The sequence below is a fragment of the Macrobrachium rosenbergii genome, chromosome 55 (assembly GCF_040412425.1).
Source record: "Macrobrachium rosenbergii isolate ZJJX-2024 chromosome 55, ASM4041242v1, whole genome shotgun sequence".
NCBI classification, from domain to species: Eukaryota; Metazoa; Arthropoda; class Malacostraca; order Decapoda; family Palaemonidae; genus Macrobrachium; species Macrobrachium rosenbergii.
In genome coordinates this window covers 81,460,687-81,475,162 of record NC_089795.1, presented here as the reverse complement: position 1 = coordinate 81,475,162, position 14,476 = coordinate 81,460,687, and the positions used below count along the sequence as shown (strand labels likewise).

The 14,476-nt window shown below is 35.9% G+C and overlaps 1 pseudogene; it reads left to right on the top strand.

The window, feature by feature from the left end:
* Positions 1–14,476, top strand: part of LOC136835513 (Kv channel-interacting protein 1-like) — a 369,258-nt pseudogene that overhangs the window by 24,807 nt on the left and 329,975 nt on the right.

The following is a 14,476-nucleotide window of genomic DNA, read 5'->3' as shown; positions in this document are numbered from 1 at the left end:
TCTCTCTCTCTCTCTCTCTCTCTCTCTCTCTCTCTCTCCCCCTGGAGTAGATAAGGGCGGAAAACTATTTTTCTTTTTCTGCTGAGTCGCCTTAATCGACTTCGCCAGAATCTTATGAATTTTTGGCGTCATAACCCGTCTTGGACTTTAAATGATCTGTCTCTCCCAGTCTACCTTACGTAATTCATTTCTCAGTCGATGTTCTACAGATGACGTTCTTTTATATGTTCCTAATATATATATAATTTTTTAACCTACGGTTATTTTTTTATTTTCTAGAAAATTTTAAAATTATTTTTTCTATGTAAAACCTGTCCCTTTATATTAAGTATAATTTTTAGTGATATATATATATATATATATATATATATATATATATATATATATACATATATATATATATATATATATATATGTATATATATATATATATATATATATATATATATATATATATATATATATATATATATATATATATATATATGTATATATACATATTTAATCTGCTGCTGCTAAGGGATAAAGAGACAGTTAAGAAGTCATCTACGAAAAGAGGGGAAAAGGATAGAAAGAGGAAAGAAGAGGTCAAACTTACTTGCTTCTTTTTTTTTTTTTTTGATCACCGGAATTCACAGTTTTTTATTCAGTTATTTTTCAAACTAAATATATGGGACACTTATTTTTAAACTTTTAACGTATATATTGTGCAAGAGGTGATACAAAATGCCCTTAGAAAGTAATGGAAGGAGAAAGACAGAGAAGGCTAAACTTGCAAAAGACGAAACTATACCTCTGAAACGAGACATAACATATGGCTTGCCCGTCTCAGGGGAAAAACCTCTCCCGAAGTGAACAAATGACTGTCGCACAATCCCTCGGAATAACGAGCACTAAAGATGTCTTTGATAGGAGAGCAAAGGTTTTTTCTTTTTTTTTTTTGTGATAGGTGAGGAGAGGAGCTCTGATAGTGGGAGATAAGGGATGCTTCATCATATTTCTGTGTCCTGTTGCGTAAACAGTACTACGGAACAGAAAACATAATCGATAATAAAAAAAAATCTGCTAGTTACTCTAAGGGGACAACCTTTGCTCCCATTGATTAAACGCTATCAGCTTCGTTATAAAAATCTGTGTAATCTTTATAAAATCAGGTTTCGAAAAAGGATGATTCATCTGGAAGAACCTCGTGCCAGAATTCAGATCAGATGTTGTGTCCCCTGTATACAATTTTAGACCACCCAGTGAACCTTCCACCACCATCAGTTCTATATGGCGCGGTTTCCAAACTCAAGAGGGAGTTGGAGGTTCTGAAACTGTAATTAGGGAAAATTTGCTTGTTTGCAAATACATTGTTTTGCCTAACGACAGTCTGATATCCTCTCCGGCTCATCATCTTCGTCCCGTTTGCTCGTGTGTTGGAAGTCACATCCCCTTTCTATGAGGCCTTTTTGCTCAAAATTCTTGTTTTTCCTTCTGCTGTCATTCTGGTCTCGGTTTGTTGTCCGTCAATCTCCATGCGGTTGGTTTACTTCTTCAGGTGCCTACCTTTTAGCAATAAGAGTGATACCTTATCGACACTGCATGGGGACCCTATCTGTTATAGAGTGTTCATAGTTCACTTTGCTGAGTGGGTTCCATTGTGCCTGCGTCAGTGTAAGAAGTAGCACCCTGTCTTGAATCATCAGTTACCGAACACATGATCCTAGTCACAATTATGCATTGAACTTTCTTAATCTGCGCCTGTAATTCCTTCAGTGCTAATATAAAATGAACCATCAAGTTACGTCACTTTGGGTTTGATTAGTGAGCCAGAAGCCAGATGTCAATCATTGCCCGTTCATTAGGCTACCTTACTTGGATTTTTTTTTTTTTTTTTTTTTTTGCAGAGCTCAAAGTACTGCGATGACATTACCTTAAATCACTTGAAGTGTAGCCTTGAGTCAAATCAACGACCCTTCCTTCTCTTCTTAGAGTCCCCCCTCCCTCTGTGTGTTTGAGGTTTCCTACAATTCCTTTTTGTTCAGGCATTATTTAGGTCAGTGTTCTCCTGAGCTATATAAAAGTATGGTACTCTCCCTTCATACATGTGACTGTTTCTTGGTAGGTGACCACGTGGAGGTCAGTAGTAATCAAATGCTCAGCTCAGTGAATGGAATTCCCCTATTTCATCAAGTTGCTCACCTGGCCTCACCCTTCTGTTTTCCTCGATCCCTGTTAACCCCTTTTTGATAAATTAATTTACTGCAGTCCTTCGTATCTTCTATAGGTCAGAATATTGATTTGCCTGCCTGTAATTCTTATAAAACATAAATTTGATATGAGAACGTTGCATTCATGGAGGAATTTTTTGCGTTGTCCGTTCTATATAAATGGTAGTTCATATATGTCATCGTTATATATTTTCACCCACTCGTGCCTGTGTGGAAAATACATGTAAAAATTATCAAGAATATTATATAACGAAGTAAGCGAATTTAGTGCATACATAACACGCACACAACCTAATTGATTGTAAGAAATACATTACAGTAAGCCTAAACTTGTCCTCTTATACTGCTGATTTCTTTTGATCTAAAATGACTGGTTTATATATATATATATATATATATATATATATATATATATATATATATATATATATATATATATATATATATATGTATATATATATAATATATGTTATTGTTTTCAAGATGGAAAAAGAAACTCACTGACAGGGATGAACAGATGCAAAGACACGCTCAGGATCTTGACGTTTTGAAAGTAACTCCTGTTATGCATTTATGCCCGGCAGGTTCCAGGAACCTTTGCCAGACATGAATATGGATGTCAGTCGGGCTTTTATTGTCTCTCGGACTCGGGAGACGTCCGGTGATGGATGGATTTCAGGAAGCACCGACGGAGAGCTTTCCGCTGGATTGCCAAAATGAGCCGAAAATGCCAGAATCTTTCGTCCGTTAGGGAAAGGGGGTGTGAATATTACGTTCGGATACCGTAGCGAAGGTTTTGAAAGACAGTGAGAAATGTATAGAGAATTATCCTGTAATATCTGGCTCTGTAGTGGCAATGAAACATTTCATGTTATTATAGATTCTTGTAGAATTGTCGGCGTATATATTGGTAATCAAATCCATTGTCATAAGGTTGAATGCGGCTGATAGTCACAGGGGGCGGTCGAAGCAGTGAACTTAATTATGATTTCATTGTGGTTGGAATACAAGGAATATGCGTGTACTTAATAACGAAGAAGCGCGAAAGAAAAATAATGTGATTATTCTTATTTGTATCTATTTGTTTATGGATGTATGTGTGTTTGCAGTTGATTTATCTCTTTATTTTCCTTAGAGAATAACTTCTTATTGAGATGTATTTTTATTATGTTCAATTTTTCTTATTGAGATGTATTTTTATTATGTTCAATTTTTCTCCAAATATGAACCATTTCTTAAGTATTGTAATGATGTGACTTGAGAGAGAAATTTCCTTTTTAACCAGTAGTCTCTTATGAATATCTTTTTAGCTAAATTATCGTTTCTCAATTTTAATTTTAGCTATTACATTTAATTGTTTTCAGAAAATGCTTTTATACCTAGCCTTTGCAATATATCATATGTAATTTGCAAGCTATTTTTTAAAGCATTTACGCTCCTCGTCTTTCAATTCTAAAATTTATTCGTTTATTGCGGTCAGTAGTTTGAAAACTCGTAATCCCATTTTTATCTTCCCTGGCTATTGTCTATTACTCTCTCCATCTTTTGTCTCGCCAAAACAAGCTAATCAAGTTTTCTTTATTTCACAGATATCTCCCCAGCATCAGAAGGAAGAAGATTCTCCCTCCATCCCACCCCACCTCCATCCCCGCCCCAACCCTTGTGGAATCAGAGAGAGCCTCAAGGTAAGAAAGAGGAGTTCTCGTTGCAAGTTGACCGCTTTGGTAAAACAAGTCTCGTAAAAGTTTTGGGGGGGGGATTTCGGTAACAAAATTCCCAAAGGGCGTTTTGCCGGACGAACACACGCACTCTCTCTCTCTCTCTCTCTCTCTCTCTCTCTCTCTAGTTGCTGCTGCGTTCTGTGATGCCTTTGTGGATTTGTCGTCAGAATACTGGATGGTTTTCTCTCATATCGTCCCTTAAGCAGGGAAAACATTGACAGAGTTTGGTGACGTTTTTGACGATTTAGTTTTGGATATTTTGCGTCCAGTGTCGTTCCTTCAGTTAAAAGATTTTATCAATCAGTGTTGGTTACGTTTGGCGATTTATTCACGCGTTCACGACTGGAGGATAAATTTCATATCCCTTAGGTAAAGAAGGTTTTTTCCCCCTGTTTTGTATCTCAGCTGTTCGGGTTAGTGCGAATGGATAGTTTTCTTTGATGAAATTCTTGAAGCGGGAAGGTTAGAAATAAAAATAATAAAACGAAGGGGGCGGGCTTTCCAAAAAAAGTGGGCGGGACTTCCACTGGAGATATAGGCTATGTGGACACAAACGAATAGATAGTTTTCCATGATTTTTTTCTGAAGCAGGGGATATTTTCAACAAACCCCTGTGTTCGCAGTTTTAGGCAGCTCACCTATATATCAAAGGTATCGCAAAGTCTGTTTCATTAAAAGAAACGAAATTCTCGTCAAGTGTACAGAGTGGCGTCTTGTATTAAAAAACTTATCTGGTGAAAGACCCATTTGCAGAATTTTATTCTGGTCTGGATCCAAACATTCGTTCTAGGGTTTTATTTACAGGAGAGCGGGTGTTTTGACTGAACCTTATATATATATATATATATATATATATATATATATATATATATATATATATATATATATATATATATATATATAAGTAACATATGGACAATCAACTGCAATATTAATTTCACATGGCTGTAAAATCAGTCCTGTTTAAAAACATATTTTCATTTTACATTGGTGTAGAGAGAGAGAGAGAGAGAGAGAGAGAGAGAGAGAGAGAGAGAGAGAGAGAGAGAGATATGTTGGTCATAGAGATTATTATACAATGAACACTTGTTTCGTGCAGTGAATCCATATGATAATCTTATTGAAAGCCTGTCCATTTTGCGTTTGGTATTTTAAAATCAAAATAAAATAGAATTACGAGTTCGAATTGTATTTTACTTCAAAACTTTATGATAATGATATGGTATCTCCTCTCTTCCTTTTCCTCACGAATTAAAGGCTCTCATTGAAAAATATCCAGAATGTCAGGAAATTAACGTAACTTAGAAGAAGAATTCACCGTAGCTTTTACAATACATATTACTGTTGCATGAGGCCAGCAGTCTGAAAACATTTAGCAATTTATCATAAGTGTTGTTCAGAGAATAAAAAACAAACTTCATTTCATGTTTTGGTCCAGAGAACCGTGACTGGCAATTGCATCACGTAACGGGTTCATTTCTGTGTTAATATTGACAGATGACTGGTGCGTTAAGAGTAATGAACGATAGAATTTTGAAAATGGAAGGGGTTAATAATGGATACACGTTCTCTGTCAGCACTTCCTGTTTTAGACATGTATTCACGTTGATATATATGTGTTTGCAAGCGATTGTGTATCAGTGCTTGTAAGTGCTTGAATAATGACTTTGCTTTTTACTGTAAAACTGGCCTTTAATAGAAAAAAATATATATTTTGTCATAAATTCTCATAGGAATTATATTCGTTTCATCACAAATTCATATATAAATTATCTGTATTTCGTCATAAATTCTTACATGAATTATCCGTTCTTCATCTTTAATTAAAATAGGAATTATGCATATTTAATCATAAATTCATATGGCATTTATATGTATTTCATCATAAATCCGCATAGGAATTATGCATATTTCATCATAAATTCATAGGGGAATTATCCTTATTTCATCATAAATTCATATACAAATTATCAGTATTTCATCATAAATTCATAATTGAATTATACGTATTTCATCATAAATTCACATAGGAACTAGCAGATGCCCGATATCGCTCACATTTGCTAGTTTTCTTGTGAAAGTTCTGATATAATTTTAATATTAAAGTTGTATAACAGGAGTAGTATTTACAGTGATCCTCATAATGCAGGTGTTCATAGTTACTACATCCCCTCCCCATTCCCATTCCCTTCTCCCCTCCCTCCTCCTTCCCCCCCCTCCCCTCCCTCCTCCTCCTCCCCTCCTCTCCCCTCCCCCCTCCCTCCTTCCTTCCCCTCCCCTCCCCTCCTTCCCTTCTCCTCTCCCTCCCTCCCATCCCCTCCTCCCATTCCCATTTCATCATAAATTCCGCATTTCATCATAAATTCATATAGTAATTATCCGCATTTCATCATAAATTCATATAGGAATTATCCGCACTACATCGTAAGTTCATATAGGAATTGTCTGTTTTTCATGAAAAATTCATATACGAATTGTCCGTATGATCAAAATCTAACTCACTGACACTCAAGAGTAATAAAGGAAAAAATAAAAATTCTAATGCAACGTAGGGTTATAACGAGGTTAACTTTTAGCAAAAGACTCCTTTCATTTTGGGGGCGTGGAAGTAATCATTCCTTAAGGATGTCATTATTATAATATCAAAGTATAATCTCAGCTGGTAATCTATCTCTGGGGCTCCCTGTGTATGTAAACAAAGTTTATCCATTTTTTACGCGAAAATGAACCTTTTAAAAACTTTCGTGACATTCTGACATATTAATTTCGTCAACGCAAACAAGACATTCAATCAGCTTCTCAGTGAGCCCTAAACACATCGGTAATGAAAGCCCAGTTTTAATTACATTCCATTATGCTGGAAGGGCGTAATTACTGGAATGCCTGGTCATGATATTACAGTGGTCTGTTGTCATGCTCTGGCATTTAGGGACGCCGAATGAGGGACATTACCGATTTTGTTGGGGACATTCGTTTTTACAGCATGGCGCGAGGGAAAATTGTTTTTCATCCCCGCCCTACGCGTTGATAAAGGTCGTGAATTAACCCGTCTCTGTCGGATGTTTTGATTTCTGATTTTCTTTTATTTGTAAAAAAAAGTCTTCAAGATTTATATATAGACGTCAGTGAAATTATGAGGAGGTTGCGGACGTGGACAAGGGCGGCTAATACGATTTTGAAATGTATCCGTGTCCGGATGTGGTTCCGGGTTTGCTAACAGTCTCCTTTTAAGTGAAGGGCCTCTTGTTACGGACATTTTATGTTGTGCTTTTATTTTAACAGCTCTTGCATAAGTAATGTTGTTTAACAAACGTTTATTTCAGTTTTCTGAGAAAGACAAAATGATTTTGTCATTAGTGATCTTCATTATTCAGATGTGACGCAAGATAAAAACATCTAGCAGTTTTGCTGTTTGTTGCTTTTCCAATTCCGTTTTGAATCACACAAAGTATTTGTTTTCGATTTTTTACAGCATTTCGAGTTTTAAAAACATTTTAAATCCTAGAATAACGTTTAAAAAGTAATCGTCGGTTTTTAGAAACTTTCCAACTTTTTCAGAAAGTAAACAAAAACTTCGTCGCTTTTGTTTGAAGTTTTCGAATTTATTTTGTTTTACATAATCCCGAGTCTGGTATTATCATTTCAGAGAAAGATAAATGTTTTTTTTTTCCAGCAAGCTCCGTGTTTCAATAATATTATTTTAGATCCCCTTTTATTATATGCGAATCAAACTAGATGTGAAGACCGCCCATTGTTTGAGAGGCATCGAAATGCTGCAAATAGAATCTGTTTTGCGTATAATGTGCAGTGTGACTGTGTCTACAGTCAATCAGGCAACTTGTCTGATTAATATGTACGCGGACAAAAAAACATCAGGAGACCTCATGCTGACACAGACTAATATTTTGCTGTGGTTACTTACGAAGGCCAACGTTTCTTAACACCCCTGACAGGAAAGCAGTTGTAAATACTGCTGTCTTTTTGTTGGCTTTTTTTTTATGTAGCTGCGATATTCACCTATATGCATGGTAAGGCGTTTCCTTTTGTGCGTGCAGCGTAGCCTATCAAATATAAGACCGCGAGAAAACTTAAAAAAATATTTTCACACAAGGAATAGACGACTAGAGAAAGACGTGAAGACGGGTTAAGTGTTGCACCGTAAGAGAACTGAAGTTAATGAATTGTTCAGAGGAAACCCGAAGTAAAACCATTAAATTCGAACAGAATCGCTGTGAATATAGAGGCTCTGAAGAAACACCTTGAAATTCGCTCCAGTAGAAAATCAGGTTTGTCGAATTTTGGCGCCTTGTACTGTCCTTAATTTTCATGTTTTTGGCCTCACCTTCGTAATTGAAAGTCTCCTCTCACTCAGTTAGTTGAGTTATTGAAGTAATAATGTAATGTGATTAGATTGATACAGTTTTTAGGGTTCAATGAAAAATGTTAATATTGATGATTTAAAACACACATGGTGGTTTGACATGAGGAAACTATTTCACTATTTATGACCAGGGAGAAATAGAATTACGTTATAATCAGTGAAAATAATTTTAATTATACAAGGAAGTGGCATCATCTCCTAATGTAATCCGGAACTGGTGCGTATAATAGGGCATTTCGGAGTTGCGAGTCATATTGAAAGCTAGAATAATAATTATTCTGGGTAGATAATTTTACTGTATGTAGTCCGGAAATGGTACATATAGAACATTTCGATGTAACGAGTCACATTGAAAGCTGGAATAATAATGATTCTGGGTGGATCATTTCGCTGCCAGTTCAGCTGTGTCGTAGAAAATACGGCTTCCCTATGTTGCCTTTTGAGCCTCCACTTCGGAACTTTTGTTACTGAGGAATGAAATCCATAATGATTTATTTATTTGTATAGAAACCCATACAGAGAGCTTTCGAGGGCCATACCAGTTCCCATTAAATATCAGCTGGATGTCTGTAATAACAACTGAATTAGGGAATGTCGAAAACTCTACCGAAGATTTTTGATAATAGCCGATATCTGTTGTTGATTTCTTTTCCATTTTATTATTTTTTGTGTGGGGGTTGGGGGCCGTTGAGGGGTAAGTTTACGAGAAGTATGGTTATTATTTTTGTTTTTTTAATCATTGTCATCGATTTTGTTATTACTACTGGAGAAAAGAAGGAACTTTTAACACTTGATGTTGCCTTTAAAGGTATAACTTGGCCATGTGCCAGTTACTTACATTCTAACAGTCAACCGTATTCAGTGCTTGAAAAACAAAGTATAAATGTTTAATATTTAGTCATTGACTGATACATCAGCTTAGTACTTTTTCCAGCCTAGACTGACGGAAGAGTAAAAATAAATGAAAGGAAAAGAAAGAAAATTAGAAAAAGTGTGATTGAATCTCAATGAAATATGAAAAACAGCCTCTTTAAAGAAAGGATGTATGTGACCTGTCTTTATTATTCATATTACCGGCAATTAAAGAAATTAGAAATATATGTTTTGTTATTGAATAAATCACGAATTAGACTTGATCCTTAATTAAAAATACCAATAGTTTCAGCTTCGTTGGGGTTCCTTGAAACATTGAAAAAAATACGCGTAGTAACATTAGTTTTAAAATTGAAAAAAATTTAATTTTGTAACTGTACATATATATTTATAAATAAAACTGTACAGTGCTCTCTGTTTAGTTTTATTTTTTAGATATATTTGAACAGTTACATAACTAGATTTGTTTCTCCAACCTTATTTAACCCTGTTCACAATATTGTTACGAAAATGGGCTTGGTTACATAAGCAAATTACTGACGAAATGGGAGTTGAGCTAGTGTTGAAAGGAGCCCTAAATGAATAAGATAGATTTAGGATGGAGAGAATTTGTCTAGGATGTAGAAGATTTAGGATGGATAGAATTTGTCAAGGATGTAGGGAGCGAGACTCGCGTAAGCCGCGGATTTTCTTTTCTAGACTGAGAATTAGATTTCTGTCAGTGTAATAACATTGCAGATCTCTCTCAGTTTAACAACATTACCTACTAAATTAAAGATAAAAGGTTTAACGCTGTTCGGAAGGGATTGATATAACATACTTAAAGGTAACATTGCGCGTAATTTTGTTTTAAATTAATTCAAGTCTTCAACAGAACGAGGAAAAGGCACAGTTAGTCCCAAAGGGTAAGCTTTTCTGCAGTTTTCTGCATAAAATCATAAGAATATTTCCTTCTGTACCAACGCTAATTGTAAAGATGTATGATATACTTATTATTATTAAACCATGAAGGAAAATGAAAGGAAACGCGAAGTGTTTTCACTCTTGCTAATTATGAAAGAATCGTTATATATCCTCATAAACAGGGTGTCTTCTGATTGAACGGGAATATACCATCTGGAGAAAATTATAAAAGGTACCTTATGGGGTTGTTGATTTTTGCATGGGTGCTGAGTTTTAAAGCGCAACGCCACATTACGCTTTGGGAAGTATGCCAAAGGTAAAAGGAAACGAGAAATTAAGCAAGTCATTGTTGCCGTTGAGGTAAGTTAAAACATGCAGCGCAATGAAGTCTACGGTGTTTGTGCACCACATTTCACTAACCCTATTTTTCCCGTCGCCACGGCTCTCTAAAGCCGCCGAGCTGGCCCAGAGAAAAGAGCCACCAGCTTTCGCAGATGACCTTAACCGAGTGGTCAACATCAAGGTTAAATATAGACCCTCCTTTTGAACGGGTAGAAAGGCCTCGATGTTAATGCGCCCTTTCGTCAGAAAACTCTAGTCAATGACCGGTAGTTAAAGTTACTTGTTCAGAGATCGGAAGGGCTCGGATGATATTTGGTGAGTTTAAGCAGCTTGGTTTTTACATATATGGGAGGAATCTGGCCCAGAAATAAATTTAAAAAATGGTCAGGTTTAGGGTTCACGTCACAGGTGTCTGAGAGTGATTGCTAGTGGATAAATGATTGATTTGCCCAAATAAATGAGTAAAATAGAATAAATTACTGAGAGAATGAATGAGAAATAGGAATCTTTACTCATTGAATAAAATTAATATTGAATATACCCATTCTTTCGGCTTCTGTATGAAAGATTGGACATTCTTTAGTAGCTTCCACTGTGGTGTATTCGACATAATTTTCAGTGCTACTTATTGGAGGCTTATAAAACAAAATTATCTTAATATTTTTAAAAGCAAAATCACAATATGAGTTCCTGTCGACATGATCTAGAACGGTATTTGATCGGAAAGCAATTATCAGTAATATCTGAAGCAATAACTGATAACAATATACTTACTGGTCCAAATGACGTGCTGACATAGGAGCACTTTTCATGTTACGCTAGTGACTAATAAGATAAGGAATATTGATGAAAATTCAAAGAACATTTCACTGTTGACGTTAATTGAATGCCAGACTTGTGGTGATTGGATACATAATTGTAATTAATATCAAATTGTTTACATGTTGAAATTAATTACAATTGCCAGTTAGCTTTTCTTTGTACTAGGGGTTTTAGTAAACAGTTAAGTTTTAAGGTGTTAAATCGAATTTTGTGTATTTTTCCTCTTACAAAGATGGTTTTGTTAATAAGATGGTTATTGGTAAGAGAGAGAGAGAGAGAGAGAGAGAGAGAGAGAGAGAGAGAGAGAGAGAGAGAGAGAGAGAGAGAGAGAGAGAGAGAGAGAGGGGGGTTGTTCCTTTACTAGTATCAGCCACTGCATGCATCAAGCAGTTGGCCTTTTTAGTTTTCTGAAAAGAAAACTATTGGGCTGGCTTTGTCTGTCCGTCCGCATTTTTTTTCTGTCCTCACTTTTTCTGTCCTCCCTCAAAATCTTAAAAACTACTGAGGCCAGAGGGCTGCAAATTGGTATGTTGATGAGCCATCCTCCAATCACCAAACATACCAAATTGCAGCCCTTTAGCCTCCGTAGTTTTTTAAAAATTTTATTTTAGATTTAAGTTAGCCATAATTGTGCTTCTGGTAACGGTATAGGATAGGCCACCACTGGGCCGTGGTTAAAGTTTCATGGGCCACGGCTCATACAGCATCATACCGGGACCACCGAAAGACAGCTCTATTTTCGGTGGCCTTGATTATACGCTGTACATAAAACTCGATTGCGCCGAAGAAACCTCGCCTCTTGACTTCTCGAACCATTAATGTATCAGACAAGTGGGTTTCTAAGTACTTTGGTCCTTTCATTAGAGGTCTCCTTCATACCGAGAAGTAGAGGGAAGGAAGAAAAGTAGAGGTAGGGAGAGGGGGGAGCTGGGAGGGGGGCGGAGAGGCTTCTCGGTCCTTCCGTAGAGCTGCCAGCTCCCACCGGATGTGATAGATGCCCTCTTGATTAGGCGGCCGTTTCTTCCTCGCCCGCACGGGTATGTGAAAGGAGATACTTCTGTTGCTTTCTTTCTTTCCTTCTTTTTCTTTCTCTATTTTTTCTTTCTATTCTTACATCCAGTGATTATTATGAAGACACGAGTTTATGTAAAAAATATACTATTGATGAAAATTGGGTATAATTATACAAAGATTTCAGATTTTACTTTATATTATATAATTTTGTATATTCTAGTCCTTTAGAGGCTATGTACAGAGTCCCTAGGGAAAGTATATTATGTTTATTAAGTTAGGTAGGACAGTTAATTTCAAAATCTATTAATTTTTTCCCCGTCAGTTAATTTTTTAGTCATATTCTCACTTGCACATCTGTGTTATATATATATATATATATATATATATATATATATATATACTGTACATTATGTATATACGTATGTATGTGTGTGTATGTATGTATGTATATATGTGTATATTTATATACAGTATATGTATATATATATATATATTGTGTGTGTGCATTTGTGTCACCATTAGGCCGTATATCTTTACAAGGTGTACCTTGCGAGACAAAGCAAGACAAAAGCCATCGCCACTTCCATAATTATTACGTACGAGAAAAAAAATGAGCTAGATGTATGCTGGTAAAAGTAGACCCTTATTCGTGAAGAGTATGTGTAATTCTCAGTATTACCAAGGTGGCGGTGGTTGAAGACATATATCTCTCCCTCAGGTTTAAAAATATATTTTTACGAGGAATCGTAAATTAATTAACGTTATCTTAATTAATTGACATAATCATGTTAATTAACATAATTGTTAATTAACATAATTCTGTTTTCTGTTTCCCAACTCCATCTCACTGTAATAGTCTGTGGATTTTGTAATTAGAACATCATATTAATCATATAAGTTAGCCTTTAGTAAAGCCGATTGTTACGGAAAAGTTCCTCAATCCTCCGCCATCGAAAAAATGTTCAAAATACTGTATTCTGTCATAATTATCATCATTTTCATCATCATCCTCAATCTAACCAGAACCAGGCACCCAGTAGGTCGAGTCTCCATTAGCATGATTAAGAGGATTGACCCCTAATGACATCGCATCAGCCACTCGTCAGGTTCATTAGTAAATGAGATTAGATAGAAACCCAGCGACGGTAATCGGTATTAATTATTTGATAAGGGCTGTCATCATCTGGCTAATGGAGACAGTACAACTTAGAGGTACCAGATGTGGTACTGGATCATTTTGCCGAGTATCTGGCATTCAGATGTAGATGGAGCCCTATAATTATATAAGATTATACCAAATGTCAATGCAGATTTACGTTTATCATTATTGATTACTGCTAGATTGTTATGAAATATGAATGTTGGTTTTGATCGCATTATTATTGTAAGCCAAGCATATGATAATTTTGATCAAATTAGTTTTCTGCTCTTTCGCTCAAAGAAGGAATTTCTCCGTAGGGGGTTAGTGCCGTCAAGTGCACCTCACGTGGTACACTGTAGGCAATTACTTAAGGTTCTTTGCAGCATCCCTTCGGCCCCCAGCTGCAACTTCTTTCATTCATTTTACTGTACCTCCGTTCACATTCTCTTGCTTCCATCATACATTCCAACCTCTTCTAACATTGTTTCAACATTATTTTCAGCGCTGAATGACCTAGCGCATGGCCTTTGGCCTAAAGTTTTATATTCCAGTTCCAAATCCGAAGGCGGGGTTCCATTTTGAATTTAGTTGACATACTTCAGACAGACCAGCGTTCAATTTCATTCAAATTCTGTTCTACTGGAGACTGCAAGGAAGGCGCTTACATAAAATCGTAACAAAAACTGAACAGTTTTTTTTTAAATCTTGACGCGGAAATGCTACGTTTTTTTGGAAACGTAATTGGAAATGCACGTAAGTGCTTGCAGTCAATACTAGGCAGTTCTGGAAAACCCTGAAAAAGTAATTTGTTTTACTCCAGGTACATGATGTTTCAGTCACATCTTTCATCCAGCTATTACGCGTTTATTTTTAACTTTACATTTTTATATTGTTTTGCCTCTTCTTTTCTTCGCTTATGATTTGCTGCTTTTCTGAATTTTTCTTCCCCCAGCTCGTAAACCGTTGGACACAAACAGGATTTTTTTTTTTTTTTTTTTTTTTTTAGTTTTTTAAGGTTCCAAAAATTTTTATGACCTCGTTTCAGTGAATTCAGACCCCCCCCTCT